Source organism: Pristis pectinata, chromosome 3, assembly GCF_009764475.1.
Source record: "Pristis pectinata isolate sPriPec2 chromosome 3, sPriPec2.1.pri, whole genome shotgun sequence".
Classification (NCBI taxonomy): domain Eukaryota; kingdom Metazoa; phylum Chordata; class Chondrichthyes; order Rhinopristiformes; family Pristidae; genus Pristis; species Pristis pectinata.
In genome coordinates this window covers 4,597,296-4,623,071 of record NC_067407.1, presented here as the reverse complement: position 1 = coordinate 4,623,071, position 25,776 = coordinate 4,597,296, and the positions used below count along the sequence as shown (strand labels likewise).

The 25,776-nt window shown below is 45.2% G+C and overlaps 1 protein-coding gene across 5 annotated transcripts in view; it reads right to left on the bottom strand.

The window, feature by feature from the left end:
• ttll7 (tubulin tyrosine ligase-like family, member 7) overlaps positions 1-25,776 on the bottom strand; it is a 215,743-nt gene that overhangs the window by 168,497 nt on the left and 21,470 nt on the right. The window contains exon 2 of one of the 5 annotated variants that reach the window (XM_052010663.1): positions 1,112-1,249. The exons of 3 other annotated variants lie outside the window; for them this stretch is intronic. The gene's annotated coding sequence lies outside the window, so the exon portion shown is untranslated. Of the gene's footprint in view, positions 1-1,111; positions 1,250-8,008; positions 8,031-25,776 lie in introns of those variants that run through there. One more of the 5 variants, XM_052010666.1, reaches the window with a different exon arrangement.

Genomic DNA, 25,776 nt, shown 5'->3' with positions numbered 1-25,776 from the left:
ACTGAAGACCCACACTCAATGATTCAGGAACAGCTTCTTCCCCCTCCGCCATCAGATTTCTGAACGGTCCATGAACATCACCTCGTTATTCCTTTTTTTTGCACTATTTATTTATTTTTGTAATTTATAGTAATTTTTTTCTTTGCACTCTACTATTGCTTCAGAACAACAAATTTATCATCATATAAATCAGTGATAGGAAGGAGATAGAGAGTTTAGTGACATGGTGTCATGACAACAACCTTGCCCTCAATGTCAACAAAACAAAAGAGCTGGTCATTGGCTTCAGGAAAGGGGGCGGTGTACATGCACCTGTCTACATCAATGGTGCTGAGGTTGAGAGGGTTGAGAGCTTCAGTTCCTGGGATTGAACATCACCAACAGCCTGTCCTGGTCCAACCACATAAACTCCATGGCCAAGAAAGTTCGCCAGTGCCTCTACTTCCTCAGGAGGCTAAAGTATTTGGCATGTCCCCTTTGACACTCACCAACTCTTATCAATGCACCAAAGAAAGCATCCTATCCGGATGCATCACTTGGTACGGCAACTGCTCTGCCCAGGACTGCAAGAAACTGCAGACAGTTGTGGACACAGTCCAGCACATCACAGAAACTAGACCCTCCTCCATGGACTCTGTCTATACCTCTTGCTGTCTTGGTGAAGCAGCCAGCACCCACCTGGTCATCCTCTCTTCTCTCATCTCCAAGATACAGGAGCCTGAGGGCACGTACCACCAGGCTCAAGGACAGTTTCTATTCCACTGTGATAAGACTATTGAACGGTTTCCTTATACGATAAGATGGACTCTTGACCTCACAATCTATCTCGTTATGACCTTGCACCTTATTATCTACCTGCACTGCACTTTCTCTGTAGTTGTGACACTTTGTACTGTCATTGTTTTTACCTGTACTACATCAATGCACTCTGTACTAACCCGATGTAACTGCACTGTGTAATGAATTGACCTGTACGAGCGGTATGCAAGACAATTTTCCACTGTACCTTGGTACGTGACAATAATAAACCAATACCAATGATAATGAACCTGATTCTGAAGTGGTAGTCATTTTGTTTAAAGAGAAAGAACAACGGTTTTTCACTGCTGACCTTAAAAATGAACACTCAGAGTCGTTTCAGACAGGTGGAGTCAGGGGGTGGATTGGGGGGGAGGAAGTGCCAAGTCCTTATAGATCCAGGGACGAGATCGGAACATTCCAGCCGTGTTGCCAACTTTCCAAGGTTCCTCTACAAGCAGAGAAATTAGCAGAACAGGAGAATTAGCAGAACTGTGTTTCGATGTACATGTGACTAATAAAGATATCTTCTCCTCAGTCTCCTGATAACATCCTCGGAAACCTTCCTGAAACCCTCGCTAGTGCAATCATATCCTTTTTTTTTAATCTGAGATGTCAGCAATTCCTTCCCCCCCGACAGATGCTGCTCGACCCACTGAGTTCCTCCAGCAGATTGTTTGTTGCTCCAGATTCCAGCATCTGCAGTCTCCTGTGTCTCAACCTCAATCTAACAGCAGCCTTACACAGTTCAAGCAAAACCTCCCTTCTCTTGTAGTTTCGGAGTTGCCAGTGATTAAAGATCCATTGTCCAAACATCGTTACAAGCAAATCCATGTGCTAAACAGCAAAAGCAGCATGGGGGAGGCTCTCAGTGATCCCACATCAAGAAGATCAAAGCTCTGCGGTCCTGCCACATCCAGTCACAAGTGGTGGTGTACAATTGAATGGCTAACAGGAGGAGCATCCCCAGCCCTACTCATGGCAGGGCCCGACACATGGGGGCTAAAGACGAGTCACCATGAGCACAGGGAGAGGGTGGGAGAGAGGGAGGGAGAGAGAGAGCGGGGAGAGAAAGAGACAGGGGGAAGAGAGAGAGAGAGAGAGACAGGGAGAGGGAGGGAGAGAGAGAGAAAGATACATCTTTAATGTGTGCCAGACACTCTTTGATACAGTTTAAGGTAGTTCACAGGACCCATATGTCAAAAGATAAGTTAGTTCGTTTTTATCACCATATAAATCCTATATGTGACAGATGTAAATTGAATGTGGCTTCTTTGACTCATATGTTTTGGTCCTGTCCTCTTTTGGAAAAATACTGGAAAGACATTTTTAACATTATCTCAAATGCATTGAAGATTGATTTACAACCTCACCCTATCACTGCAATCTTTGGATTACCAAGGATAGAGCCTGGCCATCTATCTGCCTCCGCTAACCATATGATTGCCTTTGTTACATTAATGGCCAAACAATCCATTTTGCTTAAATGGAAGGATCTAATACCCCCTACTACTTTTCAATGGTTCTCTCAAACTATATCATGTTTAAACTTGGAAAAAATTAGGAGTGGTACTGTTGATCCTTCGCTTAAATTTGAGGAAGTTTGGAGTCCATTTATTCAATATTTTCACATGCTATAGATCCCCTTTCAATAACTTTCCAATTTAGAGGAACGGAGTTGACGACATAATATTGCTCTATTTCTACTGAGAAATTTCAGTCCAGTCTTTTTTTTTCTTTTTATTTGTTTTTTTTCGAAATTTTTCTGTTTGGTTTGATATATTGTTTATAATTTTTCTTATTGATTTGGGTTTTTTTTAATTTATATAATAAATCTTTTTCTTTCCTTTCTTTTATATTATATTCATTTACTAAGAGATCGTGGGATCTACAGATTTTTTTTAATATTTTATTGTTCTTTATGATTATCCATGCCATGATTGTTCTCCTGATCTCTTTGCATTGCATGTACAAACATTGATGTTATATATTAATCTGTATTAATTTGAAAACTAATAAAAAGATTGAAAAAGAAAGAAAGAGAGAGAGAGACAGGGAGGGGGGGAGAGAGAGACAGGGAGGGGTGAGAAACAGGGAGAGAGAGGGCTGTTATTAAATTTTCAGGATGTGACTCATGACATTGGTATTGGCATTGGTTTGTTATTGTCACTTGTACCAAGGTCCAGTGCCCACAATGACCAATCACATCTCTTTCATCAAACTCGTAAACAATTACAAATGATGGACTGGAAAGCCATTGTGTTGTCAATGACACAAAGATAGACTGAACTGCAGGCCGAGTGTGTGGAAACATCAACTTACAGGGACTTGTTATTAGAGTGCATAAATGGGGAAAAAACTGTGACAGATTTTTTAATATGGGTAACAGGCCACCCAGGGAATAGAAGAGGGAACTTTCTAGAATGGCAAGTGTGGAACAGAGAAACCTTGAAAGGGTAGGGGAGGGAAGGGCAAGGCATAAACATAGATTGTAATATCATGGATAGATTCAGAAAGCAATGAATAATCCCACAAGGTTGGCAGGGACAATTAAACAGCTAACAGGAGGAGTAGGCTCCAAGAACATCCCCATCCCAAATGATAGTATTCACTGTGAACAAACCAAAATTGGCTGGGAGAGTGAGAGGGAGAGTGAGATGGAGAGGAGGAGAGGGGGAGAGGGGGAGAGGGGGAAGAGGGGAAGGGGGGGAAGAGGGGAAGGGGGGGAAGAGGGGAAGGGGGGGAAGAGGGGAAGGGGGGGAAGAGGGGAAGGGGGGGAAGAGGGGAAGGGGGGGAGGGGGGGAGAAGGAGACAAGGGGGAGAGGGGGGGAGAAGGGGAGAGGGAGAGGGAGAGAGGGGGTTGGGAGAGGAGAGGGGGGTTGGGAGAGGAGAGGGGAGTTGGGAGAGAAGAGGGGAGTTGGGAGAGAAGAGGGGGGTAGGGGAGGAGAGGGGGTAGGGAGAGAAGAGTGGGATTGGGAGAGAAGATTGGGGTTGGGGGAGAAGAGGGGGGTAGGGAGAGAAGGAGAGGGGGGTAGAGAGAGAAGGAGGGGGGTAGAGAGAGTAGGAGAGGGGGGTAGAGAGAGAAGGAGAGGGGGGTAGAGAGAGAAGGAGAGGGGGGTAGAGAGAGAAGGAGAGGGGGGTAGAGAGAGAAGGAGAGGGGGAGAGACAATGGGCAGCTATAAAACTGGCAGAACATGATGTGGTATCCCACAAGGACTTTAGACCCGGGGCACTGGATTTTGAGAGGCTGGGAACTCCATCAGAGCTGTACAATGTCCTGGTCAGACCACACTGCAGCCAGTCTGAGCACCAGGGTAAGGAAGGACATGCTGGCCTTGGAGAGAGTCCAGTGGAGATTTACCAGAACGATCCCGAGGGACTCCCAACTGCAGGAGTGGTTCTACAAGTCTGGGCTGTGTTCCGTGGGATTAGGTAGATCGGAGCGAATTGATTGAGATGGTGTCAAGGGGAACAATGCGGGCAGGTTGGGGGTAAACTATTTCCACAGGTCGGGAGCAGGATCTAAGATTTAGAGTCAGGGTTTTGGGAAAGACTTTTACATGCAGAGGGTGGAAGGAATTTGGAACTTTCTTGGACATCGGGCAATCAATGGTGCTTCTGTCATTAGAACCAGGGTTTTGGAAGTGAGGTGAGGGGGATCCAGGAGTGACGTTAGAAAGACATGGGGCAATTGATGCTGCTTCCATAATTAATTTTAAACATGAGATTGATAGGGGCAAAAGGATTAACGACAAGGGGAATTTAGGCTACAAACCAACTGCTGTCTCACAGAATGGACGGGGGGTTAATTAATGGCTAAATGGAGATACCAGAGACTAGAATCTGGAGCAACAAACAATCTGCTGGAGGAACTCAGAGGGTTGAGCAGCATCTGTAGGAGGAAAGGGATTGTCGATGTTTCGGGTCAAAACCCTGCATCAGGACTGTTTAATAGCTAAATGCTGTTCCAGATTGAAGTTCCTTTACATTTTATTTGTCTGCCTGTGCTGCACTTTCTCTGTAACTGTAACACTATATTCTGTATTCTATTTTTTTCTCTACTACCCCGATGTGCTTGTGTATGAAATGATCTGTCTGGATGGCACGCAAACAAAAGCTTTTCACTGTATCTCAGTACATGTGACAATAATAAACCAATTACTGGATCCCCTCTTCCTCTTCTTCTAAGCTCTAAGGAATGGTTGACTTATTCTTATCTCATCATTCCAGTAACAAGTCTGGTGAACTCTCTAATGGCAACTTTCTTAGTTAAGGAGACCAAAACAGCACACAATACTCCCAAGTGTGGGCTCACCTGTACAACTGCAGCAAAACATCTTTGTTCCTGTATTCCAGTTCTCTTGTTATGAAGGTCAACATACCATTTACTTTCTTGACTATAAACCTCTGTCAGACCACTTCAGCTCCCCTGGAGTGTAGGAGGCTGAGGGTGACCTTATGGAGGCTTAAGAATTCATGAGGAGCACAAGTAAGGCAAAAAGTCACACTGCTTTCCCCAGGAGGGCATAGGTTTAAAGTGAGAGGGGAAAGATTAAGAAGGGATCGGAGAGGCAACTTTTTCCACACAGAGGGTGGTGGGTACATGGAACAAGCCACCAGAGGAAGTAGTGGAGGCAGGTACAATTTGACAGATTCATGGGTAGAAAAAGGTTTAGAGGGATAGGGATAAAATGCAGGAAAAATGGGTCTAACTTAGTTAGCTTGGTCAGTATGGACGAGTTGGGCCGAAGGGCCTGTTTCCATGCTGTACAACTCTATGACGGGTTGCTTCACTGGTATATTTGCTTTTAGTGACTGGTGTAGAAAGATAACCCAAATCTCTTTGAACGTCAACACTTCCCAATCTACCACCATGCACTCTTGGGAGCTGTACGTGTTCAAAATCTTTTTTCAAAAACAAAAACCACTTAATTATTGGATAGAAACCAGAGAGGGGACAGTAGGTTATTGGACTGGGAGAGGTTGGGTAGAATCATTTGAGAAGGCCTCTGATTGTAACTCCAAAGATACCTCTCTCCAGAGCAACACAGCCACTAATTCTGCTGCCTCACAGCTTCAGTGACCTAGGCTCAATCCTGATGACCACCGGTGCAGTCTTTGTCGAGTTTTTGTGTTCTGCCTATGACTGCATGGGTTTTTCCCAGGTGCTCTGGTTTCCTCCCACGTCTCAGGGACACGATGGTAGGTTGCTGTGAAATACTTTCTTCTTGTAGGTTAATGGCAAAAGAATCAAAGTGGAGTTGGTGGGTCTGACGGTAAGTGGTAAGGGCAATGGAACTGATGGGATTTCTCTGTGGGAAACTATCATGGACCCAATGGGCTGAATGATCTCCTTCCGTGATGCCATAAGTAAGCTGGCCTTCTAATAGCCTTGCATTCAGTACGCCAAAAAGACACACTGAAGACAACATCATACATGTGTACTCTGCAGTAAAGATGGCTCGGCCCAAGGTAATGTCCAGACCTTGTGTTAATGTGGGTGACAAATTTTGCTGGGATTCTCCAAATAGTCAACTAAAGTAAAAAGGGACCATACTTTGGTTTACACCTCTCAGTCTATGCACAGGGCTGTGTTCCTAGACTCAAAGTCATAGAGAGGTACAGTATGGATCTGTGAATCAAGGATCCCCACCATCCGGGCCATGCCATCTTCTCACTGCTACCATTGGGCAGGAGGTACAGAAGCCTGAAGTCCCACACCACCAGGTCCAGGAACAGCTACTTTCCTACAAGCATCAAGTTCATGAACTGATCTGCTCAACCCTAACCCTACCTCAGCAACGGGACACTATGGACCACCTCTGGCACTGCCATGGACTCGTCTTCAATTGTGTCTTTGCTTTTTGTTGCACTGAGGTCTTCCTTTTGCAGGTTTTTCTTCTGACTGTATGGTAGACAGGCATGGTATGGTTTGTAGGACAGGCCCAGTAATGTAGCAGTTAGCGCAATGTTATTACAGCACCAGCTAGCCGGGTTCAATTCCGGCCACTGTCTGTAAGGAGTTTGTACGTTCTCCCTGTGTCTGCGTGGGTTTCCTCCGGGTGCTCCGGTTTCCTCCCACATTCCAAAGACATACGGGTTAGGAAGTCGTGGGCATGCTATGTTGGTGCTGGAAACGTGGCGACACTTGCGAGCTGTCCCCCAGAACACGCTACGCAAAAGGTGTATTTCACTGTGTGTTTCAACATATATGTGACTAATAAAGAGATCTTATAATTTTATGTATAATTTATGTGTAATTTATATTCTATGCGTTGTCTGAACCTCTGTGCCTGTGATGCTGCTGCAAGTTTTTCATTGTACCTGTACCTCACCGTACTTGTGCGCATGACAATAAACTACTCAGTTCTGCTGAACATCAACCACCCAATTTTACACTAATCCTACCCTAACCCATTTTATTCTCCACACATTCTCCTCAACTCACCCAGACTCTACCACACATCTACTCACTAGGGACAATTTACAGCAGCCAATTAACCCTCCAATCTGCACGACTTTCAGAAAAAACTGGAGCAACCAGAGGAAAGCCAGGCATCCACAGGGAGAATGTGCAAACTCAAAGGAGAATGTCAGAGTGCTTCCAGTTTTGGGTGTTGGGGAAGTAAGGGGCTTATCAAAACAGTTGCGACAGGCAGCAAACTAGAACGACATCCCTTGTTTATGTGGTAAGGAAATATTTCAAAGATCTATCTGCTTGGTGTCAGCTTTCAGTAGCTGCGTATATCACCTTACACCTGATGACTGTCATTCAACTTACAGTAGCCACCAGCAGCGCATGCAAGGAACTCTATACTGCTCAACTGAGAAGTTAAAAAGAAGCTTGTCAATAATTAGGAATGAGAATTAAATGCTGGCTTTGTGAACAACACCCACACCTTGTGCATGAATACAATGCACCCATGCCGGTTCCTCACAACCATAAGCATCAATGTCACCAAGACAACCAAAGATATTATTTAGCACAAGGTGCCTTTTCATTTAGCTAAGGTATCATCTTCAGCTAAGTGGCTCCTTTCTGATAAAGGTTGTGAGTTCGAGTCCCACTCCAGAGACTGATGCATGCCGATATTTCAGTGCTGTACTATCAACAGTGGTGTGCAGAGGGTCTCTTGTGCTGCAGTTTCTTAAGGCTAGTGAAGGAGATACTGGCAAATGTCCTTTATAGAAAGGTTCCCCTGACCCTTACCTTCCAGACTACCAGCCTACGCAATCAACAGCAACGCACAAAAGGAGGAGGAACTCAGCGGGTCAGGCAGCATCTGTGGAGGGAAGTGGACTGTCGATGTTTCGGGTCAAGACCCTTCACCTGGACTGACAGACCAACTGATCATTTTCCGCAATTTCTGCCACCGAGATTCCAGCCACATCTTTCCTTCCAGTACTTCCCAGGGACCATTCCCTTTGCGACTCCCTGGTCCTCCCTTCCGTTCCCACCAACCATCTCCCTTCTACACCACTTTCCCTTGAAACCACAGCCAACACCACATCAGTCCTTTCACCTCTTCCCTTCCCACATCCAGAGACCCAAACAGTCTTTCCAAGTGAAGTAGTGATTCCTTGCACTTCTTGCAATCCAGTGTATTGCATTCAATGTTCACAGTGTACTCCTCTACGCTGGAGAAACCAAACGTAGGTTGGGTGAACGCTTTGTGGAGCGCATGTGTTCGGTCTACAGGAGTGACCCTGAGCTTCCCGTTGTCTGCTTCTTTAATTCCCCACCCCACACCGGCCCATCAGTCTGCAGCCTCCTGTACTGTCACACCAAGGTCCCTCTGCTCCTCATTACACCCTAGAACCCATTTTATTCTCGCCCCAGATTCTACCATACATCTACACGTCACAAGGAAGGCGCACCAGTACCTTTACTTTCTTAGAAGGTTAAGGAGGTTCAGCATGTCACCAAACACCAACAAACTTCTACAGATGTATTGTTGAAAGTATCCTGACTAGTTGCATCATGGTCTGGTATGGCAATTCGAATGCACAGGAATGTAAGAAGCTGCAGAGAGTAGTGGACTCTGCCCAATATATCACGGGGACATCCCTCCCCACCATCGATAGTATCTACAGGAGACGCTGCTTCAAGAAGGCAACATCCATCATCAAGGATCCCCACCATCCATCTTCTTGCAGCTACCATCAGCAAAGGGGGTACACCAGCAGGTTCAAGAATAGCTACTTCTGTTCAACCATTCAGTTCTTGAACCAACCGGCACAACCCTAATCACTACCTCAGTATAGAAACACTATGACCACTTTGCACTACAACGGACTTTGTTTCTTTTTGTTGTAATTGTGTACTTTCTTGTATAATTTTGTACAATTTATGTTTTTCTTGTGAATGCTGCTTATCTGATGCTATGTGCCTGTGATGCTGCTGCAAGTAAGTTTTTCATTGCACCTGTGCACACATGTACTTGTGCATGTGACAATAAACCCGACTTTGACTTTGACCAGGGACAACTTACAGTGGCCAATTAACTTACTGACCTGCGCATCTTTGGGATGTGGTAGGAGATGAGAGCACCCAGAGGAGACCCACACGGTCACAGGGAGAACATGCAAACTCAAAGGAGAACGTCATTAGCACTCCCAAAATGCATCACCTCACATTTAACAGGATTAAACTCCATCTGCCATTTCTCAGTGAACACATCGATATCACCCTGTAGCCTAAGACTACCTTCCACGTTATGAACAACCCTCAGTCATCTGCTAACTTACTGATCATACTTCTCTTTATCAAAGTCAAAGTCGAGTTTATTGTCATCTGCACAAGTCCATGTGTGCACAAGTGCAACGAAAAACTTACTTGCAGCAGCATCACAGGCACATAGCATCATATGAGCAGCTGTCACAAGAAAAAACACAAATTAAACACAATTTTTACAAGAAAGACACAACTAGAACAAAAAATAACAAAGTCCATTGAGAGAGCTGTTCTCACACACAGGACCAGGCCTATCAACTAAAAAGCAACCTCTTTACTCAGACCTGCTGGCTTTTACCCAGATAAGGAGGCAGAAGTGCAGGACACTTGGGCTTGGGTTGTTTGCTGGTTAACAGAAGGTCCACACCAATGAAACGTCCCAAGACATTTAAGAAAACTGTTACAGAAAAAAGAAATGACACAAGCCACACAGGTACAGAAAGACAATGACCAAATGCTTGGCTGAAGGGGGAGGTTGAATGAGCATGTTAGAAGTGGGGAGAGGTAGAGGGGGAGAGGGGTTTAGGAGGAATTTTAGACCTTGGAGCTTTGGTAGCCAAGTTGGAGCCATTGGTACGAATGGTGGAGCCATTAAGCTTGCAAGTGGGGTCAGAATTTGAAGTATGTGGGATGTCAGACACTTGTAGGAGATCGGATTGAAGGGAAGGGCCAAAACAGTGAAGAGATTTGGAAACAAGGATGTGAACCAACCAGCAAAACCCTAATCACAACAGTTTAGCAACACTGAGACCACTTTGATCGCTTTGCACTAAAAGGGACTTTGTTCTTTTTGTCCTAAATGTGTTCTTTCTTGTAAAAAAGTTGTTTATAGTTTATGTTTTTCTTGAAAATGCTGCTTATCTGATGCTATGTGCCTGTGATGCCGCTGCAAGTAAGTTTTTCATTGCACCTGTGCACACATGGACTTAGAACATAGAACATTACAGCACAGTACAGGCCCTTCTAATCCTTCCCTCCCACATAGCCCTCCATTTCTCTATCATTCATGTGTCTATCTAAGAGTCTCTTAAATGCCCCTAATGTTTCTGCCCCCACAACTTCTGCAGGCAGTGCGTTCCACGCACCCACCACTCGCTGTGTAAAAAACTTACCCCTGATATCCCTCAGACCTTCCTCAGATCACCTTAAAATTATGCCCCCTCATGTTAGCCATATTCACCCTGGGGAAAAGTTTCTGACTGTCCACTCGATCTATGCCTCTTGTCATCTTGTTCACCTCTGTCAAGTCACCTCTAATCCTCCTTCTCTCCAAAGAGAAAAGCCCTAGCTCGCTCAACCTATCCTCAATAGATATGCACTCCGATCCAGGAAACATCCTGGTAAATCCCCTCTGCACCCTCTATAAAGCTTCCACATCCTTCATATAATGAGGCAACCAGAACTGAACACAATACTGCAAGTGTGGTCTAACCAGAGTTCTTTACAGCTGCAACATCACCTCGCGGCTCTTGAACTCAATACCCCGACTAATGAAGGCTAACACTCCATATGCTTGTGCATATGACAACAAACTCGACTTTGACTTTGAATTTTAAAAGTTTAAATGGGAAGTAAAATAGGTCAACAAGCAGACAGCCCAAATGAGAATGAGACAGACAGACAGAATGAGACACTGCAGGTTAGCACATGGGAGGAGGTTTCAGAAGAACCCAAGTCTACAGAAGCAGGGAGGGAGCATGTAGCTAGAGGCAAATTCAGATCCCCACTGCCAAGCCCTTGGGTGCTTGAATGCAGACTGTAAAGCTGGGAAATAAACCACAAATGTGAGCTGTATCCTATTGCGTCCACTGAATGGGCTGAGTTATAGGGAGAGGTTGGAGAGGCTAGGACTTTATTCCTTAGAGCTCAGGACACTGAGGGGTGATCTTATAGAGGTGTATAAATTCATGAGGCACATAGAGAGGGTGAATGCATTCAGTCTTTTTCCCAGGGTTGGAGAATCAAGAACTAGAGGGCATAGGTTGAAGGTGAGAGGGGAAAGAATTAATAGGAACTTCAGGGGCAACTTTTATTTTACACAAACGATGGCATTTATGTGGTATGAGCTGCCAGAGGAAGTGGCTGAGGCAGGTACATTAACAACTGTAGAACATTACAGCACAGCACAGGCCCTTCAGCCCACAATGTTGTGCCGACATTTTATCCTGCTCTAAGATCTATCTTAACCCTTTCCTCCCACATAGCCCTCCATTTCTCTATCATTCATGTGTCTATTTAAGAGTCTCTTAAATGTCCCTAATGTATCTGCCCCCACAACCTCTGCCGGCAGTGCTTTCCACGCGCCCACCATTCTCTGTGTAAAAAATTCACCCCTGACATCCCCCTTATACCTTCCTCCAATCACCTTAAAAGTATGTCCCCTCGTGTTAGCCTGGGAAAAAGTCTCTGACTGTCCACTCAGTCTATGCCTCTTATCATCTTGTACACCTCTATCAAGTCATCTCTCATCCACCTTCTCTCCAAAGAGAAAAGCCCTAGCTCACTCAACCTATCCTCTAAGACATGCCCTCCAATCCAGTCAACATCCTGGTAAATCTCCTCTGCACTATCTCTAAAGCTTCCACATCCTTTCTATAATGAGGCAACCAGAACTGAACACAATATTCCAAGTGTGGTCTAACCAGAGCTGCAACATTACCTCATGGTTCTTGAACTCAATACCCTGACTAATGAAGGCCAGCACACCATACGGCTTCTTAACAACCCTATCAACTTATGCAGCAACCTTGAGGGATTTATGGATGTGGACTTCAAGATCTCTCTGTTCCTCCACACTGCTAAGAGTCCTGCCATTAACCTTCTATTCTGCCTTCAAATTCAATCTCCCTTTGTGTATCACTTCACACTGATCTGGGTTGAACTCCATCTGCCACTTCTCAGCCCAGGTCTGCATTCTATCAATAAAATAACTTTAAAAGACAGTCGGACAGGTACATGGATTGAAAAGGTTTAGAAGGTTATGGGCCAAACACTGGCAAATAGGACTAGCTTGGATGGGAAATTATGGACCAGTTGGGCTGAAGGGACTGTTTCCGTGCTGTATAGTTCTATGACTCTGTGACTGGAGAGTGGTGTTGGATAGGAATCAGAAACAAGTTCTCTGAGCATTGGAACTGTTGACCCGTCCCTCATGACTCAAAAGAATTCAGAAACAGTTCATGCATCAATGTTGACAACATTCCATTCACATCTGCCAGATATGGTACTGGCACTGTTTCATCTGCTTTTGTGCTTCCTCTTCATACTCCAACAGGAAATAATCTGCCAATTGCTAAAAATAACCACTGTCGTTATCCCTGCAAATAACCATCAAGGTCCTAACACTGGGGAAAACAGGAGACGCAGCCAATACAACAGAAAAATGCCATTCATTCACTGAAGCAGTTGCTTTGTTCATTGCAGTTCTGCAGCTTTACAACTTGACATGCTTTCCTTCCTATGAATCTGTTGGCTCTTGCTTGGTAGAATTCTCTGGTCTGTGCTAGGTTATTAAGCGCACTCATGGAGCTCATCACCCAAGGCTGGTTGAGACCAATTATCACAGTCCAAAGGACAAGAGCCCTTAGCCCAACCACCTTAGTCAACTCAGCACAGTGGCACAGCTATCAGAGGTCGCTGCCTCACAGCTCCAGCGACCCGGGTTCGATCCTGACCTCCGCCGCTGTCTGTGTGGAATTCGTACATTCTCCCCGTGGATGTTGGTTGGTAGGTTAATTGGTTACAGTAAATTACCCCAAGTGTAGGTGAGTGGTAGAAGAACACGGGGGTAGTTGATGGGCATGTGGAGAGAGAGAGAGAGAGAGAATAGGTTACAGGGCTTAGTTTGAAGGCAATCTCCCTGGTGTCCTGGTCATTAATAATCTCTCAACCAAAGGACACATTTCCTTTTCTGCTATTGGTGGGAGCTTCTGTCTGCAAATCAGATGCTTTATTTCTCACCATAGAACATAGAACAGTACAGCACAATACAGGCCCTTCAGCCCACAATGTTGTGCCAACTTTTAAACCTCGCCTAAGACTATCTAACCCCTTCCTCCCACATATCCCTCTATTTTAAATTCCTCCATATGCTTATCTAGTAATCTCTTGAATTTGACCAATGTACCTGCCTCCACCACCACCCCAAGCAGTGCATTCCATGCCCCAACCACTCTCTGAGTAAAAACTTTACTCTGATATCTCCCTTGAACTTCCCACCCATTACTTTAAAGCCATGTCCTCTTGTATTGAGCATTGGTGCCCTGAGAAAGAGGCGCTGGCTGTCCACTCTATCTATTCCTCTCAATATCTTGTACACCTCTATCATGTCTCCCCTCATCCTCCTTCTCTCCAATGAGTAAAGCCCTAGCTCCCTTAGTCTCTCCTCATAATCCATACTCTCTAAACCAGGCAGCATCCTGGTAAATCTCCTCTGCACCTTTTCCAACGCTTCCACATCCTTCCTATAATGAGGCGACTAGAACTGGACACAGCACTCTAAGTACTCCAAAGTAATAAACTTCAGAGATCAGATTATTCCCAGAAAAAGGGAATCTAAAACTAATCTAAAAGAGGGCAGAGGTTTAAAGTGATTTTAGATGGGGCCTCGGGTTACCAGACTATTTCCATTGGAGGATGGCTACCTGAGGCAAGCATGATGGGACCCAATGATACAAGCTGTGTTGGGTACGAAATAAAGACAAACCACTGGGCTTGGCTCGGGTCGAGCCATGCTGGGTCAGAACTTCACGGTTTGGAGCTGAGCATTCTCTCATTGTACGGGCATTCAGAATGGATTTATCCAGTCAGCTGCCAGGTGAGTGGCTTGGACTCCAGGAAGGAGAAGTCACAAACTAGAGCAGAAACAGGAGTCATAAAGATATACAGCACAGAACCAGGCTCTTTGGCCCAAATCATCCATTGCCGACCAAGTTCTCCACTTGAGCTAGTCCCACTTGCCTGTGTTTGGCCCATATCCCTCTAAACCTTTCCTATCCACCTGGCAACTTGTGTCTCAATTGAGAGAGTTGTCCACAGGCTAATCAAGCAACAGCCTGACATTGTAATCATAGAATCATACCTTACAAAACAATGTGCCAGGCTCCTCCATTACAACCTCTGGGTATGTCTTGTCCCACAGGAAGGGCAGAACCACCCAGTGGTGGCAGGGCAGTAGAATACAAGTGAAAGGGACTGGCCTTTGGAGTCCTCAACTTCAACTCCACAGAGTCCATGAAGTGCTATAGCATCGGCCAAACACAAACAAGCCAACCTCCTCCTGATTACTTTCTACTTTCCTCCCTTAACTGATGAATTAGTTCTCCTTCATGTTGAACCAGCAGGAAGAGGAAGTTGGGAGAACACACACCAGTCCTCCTTGAGGGGTCAGCAGTGGAAATGATGAGCAGCTTCAAGTTCCTGGGTACCAACATCTTAGAGGATCTATGCTGGGCCCAACACATTGATGCAATCACGAAGAAGGCACGCCAGCAGCTCAACTTCGTTAGGAGTTTGAGGAGATTTGGTACGTCACCAAAGACTTACAAATTTCTACGGATGTACAGTGGAGAGCATTCTGACTGGTACGGAGGCTCCAATGTGCAGGATCGCAAGAGGCTGCAGAGGGTTGTAGACTCAGCCAGCTCCATCACGGGCACAACCCTCCCCACCATCGAGGACATCTTCAAGAGGCGGTGCCTCAAGAAGGCGGCATCCATCACTAAGGACCCTCACCATCAGGGACATGCCGTCTTCTCATTACTACCATTGGGGAAGAGGTACAGGAGCCTGAAGACCCACACTCAATGATTCAGGAACAGCTTCTTCCCCTCCGCCATCAGATTTCTGAATGGTCCATGAACCCATGAACACTACCTCATTATTCCTTTTTTTTTGCACTATTTATTTATTTTTGTAATTTATGATAATTTTATGTCTTTGCACTGTGCTGCTGCCGCAAAACAACACATTTCACATCATATAAGTCAGTGATAATAAACCTGATTCTGATTCCAAGAGCACTGGGAGCAGCAAAAGCACGAATGTACTTGTACGTGTGGGGAGGGTTAGGAGGAAGCAGGAATGCACTGTTGTGTACTACTGGTGCCGCAGGCATGAACACTGAGAACGTTAACAGAAATCAACCACAATTAATTAAAAATTAGCACCCTTTTCTTCATAAAAACAGTGCAGATTAACCCTTTTGAGCTTTCTGAAACTTCCACAGTTGTTAAGCACCAAAGATGATTTTCTACATTAAAAAAAAGGGATGTTAACAATCACAAATAATCTGCTGGAGGAACTCAAGTGGGTTGAGCAGTATCTGTCGGTGGGGAAGGAAGGAACTGCTGACGTTTCAGGTTGAAACCCCGCATCAGGACCTGGTCACCCAGTCGACAATTCCTACCCAGCCCCAACAGATGTTGCTCGACTTGCTGAGTTCCTGCAGCAGATTGTGTGTTGTTCCAGATTACAGCATCTGCGGTCTCTTGTATCACCAATGTTAACATCCACTTTGCTATGTTTTTTTTAACTACAAGTCTCCATCTTGACGCTTAAGAGTTAATACCACGTATCTGTTTAATGCAATGAGTTCAAAACACTTGGATTGTTTGACAATACAGTCGAGGCTCAGAGGTCATAGTTCAGAGGTGGTAAGGTTCAACCTGGGAGATGGAAGGAGCCAATTCTCAGCGCAGTGGGTCGGAGACGTACGACACAGAAACAGGCCCTTCAGCCCATCACGTCCATGCTGACCTCTATGCCAATCTCCACTAATCCCATTTGTCTGCATTAGACCCACATCCTTCTATACCTTGCCTATTAAGTGTCTGTCTAAATGCCTCTTAAGTGTAGCACTTGTATCTGATTTCACCACCTCCTCTGGCAGAGAGTTCCAGACAACACCCACTCTCTCTATGAGCTGAGGTCTCAAGCACTTGTGGATCAATAGATGGCTACTATGACCCCGAGTCGTCAAAACAAAAGTTTTACTAGCTTAATTCATGTTAATCGCTCATTTCAACACTATTTTCTGCTTTAAATGCAGAAGATAGCCAAGCAGGCAGTGGTGACCACATCTCCAGTGCTGAGTCTGCCAGGGCACTCTCACAACCCAGCGCTATGGCAAGAGCTATTGGCTGTTCATTGAGTCATGCAGCATGGAAACAGGCCATTCGGTCCAACTTGTCCATGCAAACCAAAATGCCCATCTAAGCTAGTCCCATTTGCCTGCATTTGGCCCATATCCCTCGAAACCTTTCCCATCCATGTACCTGACCAAATGTCTTAAATCTTGTTACCGTACCTGCCTCAACCACTTCCTCTGGCAGCTCGTTCCATATACTGACCACTCCCTATGTGAAGAAGTTACCCCTCAGGTCCTTTTAAATCTTTCCCCTCTCACCTTAAACCTATGCCCTCTAGTTTATGGTTCCCTTTCCCTGGGAAAAGGACTGTGCACTCACCCTGCCTACGCCTCTCACGAATTTATACACCTCTATAAGGACACCCCTCTATCTCCTACGTTCCAAGGAATAAGGTTCCAGCTTGCTCAACCTCTCCATGTAACTGTGGCCCTCGAGTCCTGGCAACATCCTCATAAATCTTCCTTGCTTCATTTGGATCATGAAGAAACCAACAAATGTGCTCCAACTGAGACAAAAGAGAAAACTAGTGGTGGAACTAATCGGGATTGCTGGCAAAATTTGCCTTTCATCTTTTATTTATCAATACCTTCTGTTACGGACTAGGTTACTATTGGTGAATGTCCCTTTAAGATAGAGCAAAATTGTGTGTGTGTGTGTGTGTGTGTGTGTGTGTGTGTGTGTGTGTGTGTGTGTGTGTGTGTGTGTGTGTGTGTGGGGTGTGCTTATGTCAACAAAAGATAAAGGACGTAATGACGTTGTTGAAGGAGCAGTCGAAGTCAGTCTGAAGAGAGAGAGAGAGAGAGAAGAGAGCGAGAGACACCAGCCTGCTAGTTTCTCTATCGATGGATGAGAAACAATAACTGTGTTCTGTCACTACAATCCACGTATGGAAATTGGGAGTAATCTGGTGGAGTTCACTTTGTTGCCGACCTGTAGAGGGAAACAGGTATTTGTGTGGATGGCCACAATTCAGATGCTTTTTGGGGTGAGGAAGTCACAACCGAGTAAACACTGAGGTGTTGTTTGGGTTCCATCGTGGAACATTTGGTTTTCGTAATTACTCTCTATGTTCTCTCTACATCTACGTTTTATCTTCAAACAATGGTGGTTGTTGAAGAAGCATTTGCTCATGTTTCACCTTATGGCTTGCTGAACTGAACTTTGATAACCATTCCTGGACTTAGAGTTTGGGACTTTGCCACACACACTCTACGAGTTTAGTTTTGGGGTTAATGTTTAAGATTTTAACATTTTTATTTCTAACATTCTAACATTTTTACTTTTATTTTTCTTATTATCATAAGTAGTTATTAATAAAGTAGTTTTTAACACTGAATCATGGCTCGGTGTGTTTCTTTTGTTGCTGGTTCGTGACACTTCTCCCTCCTGTTCCTTGAAGGCAAAAAGACAATCTTCTCCCCTCTCATCTCCCGATCCTTCTGCAATCAATCAGCTTCTCCTCCCTGTTCATACATCAACCTCACCCTCACCACATTGCTCACACTAGTTCCCACCACAAGTATGATCAAGAGGTTTGATTTGATTAAAAGGGGCAAGACCATGGCGGGACCTGAAACCAATGACAGTTTTAAAACAAAAACTGTTGCTCAACAAGAAACCTCAAAAGAGCTGGTCATTGACCTCAGGAAGTGGGGTGGAGTACACGCCCCTGTCTGTATCAATGGTGCTGAGGTGGAGATGGTTGAGAGCTTCAAGTTCCTAGGTGTAAGTATTACCAATAGTTTGACCTGGTCCAACCACATGGATGCTTTGGCCAAGAAAGCAAACCAACTTCTCTACTTCCTCAGAAGGTGAAGTAAATTTGACCGATGACTCTCACCAATTTTTACTGATGCACCACAGAAAGCATTCTATCCAGATGCATCACAGATTGGTATGACACCTGCTCTGCAAAAGAACGCAAGAAATTACAGAGTTGTGAACACAGCCCAGTGCATCACACAAAGCAGCTCCGTCTACACTCCCCACTGCCTTGGTAAAACAGCCAACATAATCAAGGACCCCTCCCACTCCAGTCAATCTCTCTTCTCCCTCTCCAACCAGGCAGAAGACACAAACGTGAGAACATGCACCATCAGGCTCAAGGACAGCTTCTATCCCACTGTTAAGACTCTTGAATGGTCCCCTAGTACAATAAAGAACTCCTGATCTCCGAATTTACCTCATCATGGCCCCTGCACTTTATTTGTCTACCTGCACTGCACTTTCTGTATAACTGTAACACTATATTCTGTTTTCTTCCTTTTGTAATATCTCAATGTACTTACGTATATTGGAATAATATTAGAGAGCGTTCAGAGAAGACTTACGAGGATGATTCCTGGAATGAAAGAGGTTACATACGACGAGTGATTGTCGGCTCTTGGACTGTACTCATTGGAGTACAGAAGAATGAGAGGGGACCTCATAGAAACATTTCAAATGTTGAAAGGACTGGACAGAGTAGATGTGGCTAAGTAGTTTCCCTTGGTGGGTGAGTCCAGGACTAGAGGGCACAGTCTTAGAATTAGAGGGTACCCATTTAGAACAGAAATGAGGAGAAATTTCTTTAGTCAGAGGGTCGTGGATCTATGGAATTCGTTGCCACATACAGCTGTGGAGGCCCGATCATTGGGGGTAGTTAAGGAAGAAATAGGTATCTAATTAGTCAAGGTATCAAGGGATATGGGGAAAAGGCCGGGATTTGGGGCTAGATGGGAAAAGTTTAGCTCATGGTGAGGTAGTGGAGCAGACTTGATGGCCAAATGGCCTACTTCTGCTCCTTTGTCTTGTGATCTTGTGATAATCTGTATCTACTTATCACCACCTTGTGCCCACCCCACCTCCCCTCTTTTGTCCACCTATCACTGCTCTGCTTTTCCCTCCCATATATTGGGCTTCCCCTTTTCCTATCTTCAGTCCTGAGGAAGGATCCTGACCCAAAACGTTGACTACCTGCTCTTCTCCATGGATGCTGCCTGGCCTGCTGAGTTCCTCCATCATCATCGTGTTCTTCATCTAGATTCCAGCATCTGCAGTCCTTTGTTTCTCTATGGAATAACCTGACTGGATGGCACTCAAAACAAAGTTTCTCACTGTAACTTAGTACATGTGACAATTGGTTTATTATTGTCACGTGTACCAAGGTACATTGAAAAACTTGTCTTGCATACCGTTCATTCAATTCATTGAGGTAGTACAAGGTAAAGCAATAACAGAATGCAGAATAAAGTGTAACAGCTACAGAGAAAGTGCAGTGCAGGCAGATAATAAGGTGCAAGGTCATAACGAGGTAGATTGTGAGGTCAGGAGTCCATCCAAAAACCAATTACACAAGTCACTAAGCATTGGTTTCGATGCAAGATAAGATAGGATAAGATTACTTTATTAGTCACATGTACATCAAAACACACAGTGAAATACATCTTTTGCGTAGAGTGTTCTGGGGGTAGCCCGTAAGTGTCACCACGCTTCCGGCGCCAACATAGCACCCCCACAACTTCCTAACCAGTACGTCTTTGGAATGTGGGAGGAAACTGGAGCACCCGGAGGAAACCCACGCAGACACGGGGAGAACGTACAAACTCCTTACATACAGCAGCAGGAATTGAACCCGGGTCGCTGGCACTGTAATAGCGTCATGCTAACCGCTGCATTACCGTGCTGTAGGTGTTTCCTTAAGAGGAAAAACTATAGACTGTGCCGAACCCGCTGGAGTTCAGAGCACTGAGATCTTACAAATAAGCAAAAACCAAATTGCTGGAGGAAGTCAGCGGGTCGAGCAGCATCTGTGGAGGCAACAGGATGGTTAATGTTTTGGGCCAAAATCCTGCATCAGGACTGATAGCCATGATGAAGAGGTGAAAGGGAGGGGCTGGTAGGTGATAGGTGGGGGATGATGGGCCGATGGAGCCAGGTGGGTGAAAAGCAGGGTGATGGAGGTTAGAGACTGAGGCTGGTGAGTGATAGGTGGAAACAGACAAGGGGAAAAGAAACTGAGGCAGATGGAGCCTTGTTGGGGGGGGGGGGGGGGAGGGTGAGGAGGGGGGACGGAGGATGGAGGGGTGATGGGTAGATGGAACCAGATGGGGGAGGGTAACAGGTCTAGGTACTGGGAGAGGGCAAAATGTGTCTCCATCTCCATCTTACATACAGGGATCTGAGGAGCCACAGAAGAGGAGATGTGAAAGGATGTTTCACTCTGTGGAGGTATCTAGAATTAGGGGACAAAGTTTCAAAATAGGGGGCCACCCATTTAAGGTACACATGAGGACAATGTTCTTCTCTCAGAGGGGCGTAGACCTTTGCAGTTCCCTACCCAGAGAACAGTGGAGGGGAGTCCCTGAATACATTCAACTTAGTAAATTGGTTTATTATTGTCACATGTACCGAGGTACAGAGAAAAACTTCTGTTTTGCATGCCATCCATACAGATCATTTCACCACAGTGCATTGAGGTAGTACAAGGGAAAACAATAACAGAATGCAGAATGAAGTGTTACAGTTACAGAGAAAGTGCAGTGCAGGCAGACAATAAGGTGTGAGGCCATAACGAGGTAGATTAGATTGTGAGGTGAAGAGTCCATTTTATCATACTAGGGGTCTGTTCAATGATTTTATAACAGAGGGATAGACGCTGTCCTTGAGCCTGGTGGTACGTGCTTTCAGGCTTTTGTATCTTCTGCCTGATGGGAGGGGGAGAAGAGAGAATGTCCAGGGTGGGAGGGGTCTTTGATTATGTTGGCTGCTTTTCCGAGGCAGCGAGAGGTGTAGAATGACAGACATTTGAACTACAAAGGCATCAAGGGGTTTGAGGAATCAGAGTCATACAGCACAGGAACAGGCCCTTCAGACCATTGAGTCCATGCGAACCACAAACACCCATTTATACCAATCCTATTTTCTCCCCTCACTTAATACACTTGGAGCAATTTACAGTGGCCAATTAACCTCCCAACCCCACAAGTCCTTGGAATACGGGAGGAAACTGAAGCATTGAGGGGAAACCAACACAGGGAAAGCGTGTAAACTGCACACCCACAGCACTGCTGCTCCATTAATTGAACCGCTGTGACACCCACACCAACCCACAAACCAGCGAGAGACGAAGGAGGAGGTCAACGTCGGATCAGCAGGATCTCACTGAATGGCAGAATGTCTCCAGGGCTGAGCGATCTCCTCCTTATTCCACTTCTTTCGTTCACAAGGATGAAGGGTGTAAGCGCTTGGTCTGATTAAGAGGCTGGCAGCAAGGTGAGAGCTTGAAATTATTTAACGCATCGAACACAAAGGAAAAAAATAAGGCAGCAGGGGATTGAGTCAAATCTATCTGAATGCACCTGTGCCAAGCCATCAGTGCAACTGATCCATCTGGTATGAAATGCAGGTAAATCCATCTGTGGCCAAGTGTTCTGGTGCATTGGCTGGGTGCTTGGGAATGTTTCCTTTCCATCTTCACAGCTGGCACTGCTCCCAACGAGGAAAATCATTCCAATTCAGAATCAAAATTAGATTTATTATCACCGACTTAGATGATGTGAAATTTGATGCGGCAGAAGTAAAGTGCTAAGAGATAAAATTACTATAAAGTACAAAAATAAATAAATATTGCAAAATAAAAAAGGAATAATGAGGTAATGTTCATAGACAGTTCAGAAATCTGATGGCGGAGGGGAAGAAGCTGTTCCCGAAACGTTGAGTGTGGGTCTTCAGGCTCCTGTACCTCCTCCCCGATGGTAGTAACGAGAAGAGGGCATGTCCCAGGTGGTGAGGGTCCTTAGTGATGGATGCTGCCTTCTTGAGGCACCGCCTCTTGAAGATGTCCTCGATGGCGGGGAGGGTTTTGCCCATGACGGAGCTGGCTGAGTCTACAACCCTCTGCAGCCACTTGTGATCCTGTGCATTGGAGCCTCCATACCAGGCGGTGATGCAACCAGTCAGAATGCTCTCCACCGTACATCTATAGAAACCTATGAGTCTTTGATCACATACCGAATCTCCCCAAACTCCTATTCCTTACCTCAATTCCTTCAATAACAAAGTTCCTGGGTGTAAATATCACCAACAATTTGTCCTCGTCCTGCCACGTGGATGCTATGGCCAAGGAAGCTCACCAGCCCCTCCACTTCCTCAGAAGGCTAAGGAAATTCAGCATGTCCCCGATGACCCACACCAATTTTTACAGATGCTCCACAGAAAACATCCTGTCCAGAGACATCACAGCTTGGTATAGCAACTGATCTGCCCAGGACCGCAAGAAACTGCAGAGAGTTGTGGACACAGCTCAGCACATCACAGAAACCAGCCTCCCCTCCATGGACTCTGTCTACATTTCCCACTGCCTCAGGAAAGCAGCCAACATAATCAACGACCCCTCCTACCCTGTCACTTTCTCTTCTCCCCTCTCCCATCAGGCAGAAGATACAAAAGCTTGAGAGCACATGCCACCGGGCTCAAGGACAGCTTCTATCCCGCTGTTATAAGACTATTAAACAGAACTCTCATAGGCTAAAGATGAACTCTTGATCTCCCAATCTACCTCGTTGTAGCCCTGCACTTTGTCTACCTGCACTGCACTTTCATAATGTCACAGATTCTACCCCACTGTGATAAGACTGTTGAACGGTTCCCTTATACGACGAGATGGACTATGACCTCATGATCTACCTTGTTGTGACGTTGCACCTTATTGCACTGCACTTTCTCTGTAGCTGTGACACTTTACTCTGTACTCTTATTGTTTTTACCTGTACTACATCAATGCACTCTGTACTAACTCAATGTAACTGCACTGTGTAATGAATTGACCTGTACAATCAGTATGCAAGACAGGTTTTTCACTGTACCTCGGTACAAGTGACAATAATAAACCAATACGAATTCTTTATCACTTTCACTGTAGCTACAACACAACATTCTGCATTCTGCTTTTCTTTTTACTACCTCAATGTACTTGTGTATGGAATGATCTGTCTGGAGGGCACGCAACAGAAGCTTTTCACTGTATCTCGGTACATGTGACAATGATAAACCAGTTACGAATACATTAGATTGAGTCAAAGGGAGGAATCAAGGCTAGCTAACTTGGTGGTCCTGAAGGTGGAAGACACTTGTGTTTCAATATCTCAGCTGGGACACTGACAAAACTCCTGCTGTTAAAAAGTGACTTGTACTTCACTGTTCTGTCCAAACACAATGGGCTTTGATTGCATCTCTCTTCAACAGAGAAGCTATTTATTACTTGCAGTGCAATAGACATTACTTTATAACATCCAAAGACAAACCATTGTCAATTCAATTGTGTTGCTTGAGTATCATTGTCTCAAATGAATGAACAATACAAAGCTTTACGTCATCCACAGTTCCTGTTGATGGTTTAAAACTCTCACCAGTGGGATTGCAGTGTTTGAGGGTGTTGCTGGTGCAGATCCCCTGGTTCCCAGACTGTGAGAGTCTCCATAGTAGATATCACCAGAACATACACTTACTTCATAAGATCATAAGATTTAGGGGCAGAATTAGGCCATTCAGCCCATTGAGTCTGCTCCAACATTCAATCGTGGCTGATTTCTTTTTTCCAACCCCATTCTCCTGCCTTCTTCCCATAACCCCCCCTTACCAATCATGAACCTATCAATCTCGGCCTTCAATACACACAATGACTCGGCCTCCACCGCCCTCTGTAGCAACGAATTCCACAGATTCACCACCCTCTGGCTGAAGAAATTACTGCTCATCTCAGTTCTAAAGGGACATCTCTTTATTCTGAGGGTGTGGCCTCTCACCCTAGACTCTCCCACTGATGGAAACATCCTCTCCATGTCCACTCTATCCAGGCCTTTCAGTATCTGGTAGGTTTCAATGAGATCCCCCTTCATGCTTCTGAACTTATCAAGTACAAGCCCAGAGACAACAAATGCTCCTCATACATTAAGCCTTTCATTCCTGGTCTCCTCTGGATCTCCTCCAGGGCCAGCACATCCATCCTTAAATACTGGGCCCAAGTTACACACCACTCATGTCCCTTTATAACTCTGCCCCCACCGAAATGCTGCAAGCTCCAGCAGAGATATCTACTCTCTTCTTAGAATTTAAACGTCTATCACCAGTCATCACCAAGACACTCATATAAGTGCAAGTCATTGCACTTTGGCAAGTTAAACCAGGGCAGGACTTACACAGTAAATGGTAGGGTCCTGTAGTAGAACAGAGGGACCTAGGGGTACAGGTGCATAGTTCCCTGAAAGTGGAGACACAGGTAGACAGGGCAGTGAAGAAGGTATTCGGCATGCTGCCCTTCATTGGTTAGGGCATTGAGTACAGGAGTTGGGACATAATGTTACAGCTGTACAATATGTTGGTGAGACCACTCTTGGAGTACTGTGCACAGTTCTGTTCACTTGGGTATAGGAAGGATGTCATTAAACTAGAAAGGGTGCAGAAAACATTCACAAAGATGTTGCCAGGACTGGAGGGCCTGAGTTATAAGGAGAGACTGGATAAGCAGGGGCCTTTTTCCTTGGTGTGTAGGAGGCTGAGTGGGGACCTTATAGAGGTTAATAAAATCATAAGGAGCATAGATAAGGTGAAAGGTCAGTCTTTTTCCCAGGGTAGGGAAGTCTAAACCTCGAGGGCACAGGTTTGAGGTGTGAGGGGAGGTGGTACAGAAGCCTGAAGACCCACACTGAACAATTCAGGAACAGCTTCTTCCCCTCTGTCATCAGATTTCTGAATGGTCCGTGAACCAATGAACACTGCCTCATTATTCCTCTTTTGCACTATTTATTTCTTTTTGTAACTTATAGTAATTTTTATGTCTTACACTGTACTGCTGCCGCAAAATGACAAATTTCACGACAAATGTCAGTGATAATAAACCTGATTCCATGTCTGTAATGGACTGTGCTGCTGCAAAAAAAAGTACTTTTCATGCATTTATACCCTGGGTATGTGTGCATACCCATGACAATAAAGTTGAACTTGACTTGAACTTGAAACTTGATTTAGGAGGGACCCGAGAGGCAACTTTTCCACACAGAGGGTGGTGGGTGTATGGAACGAGCTGCCAGAGGAAGTGCATACAATTACAATATTTAA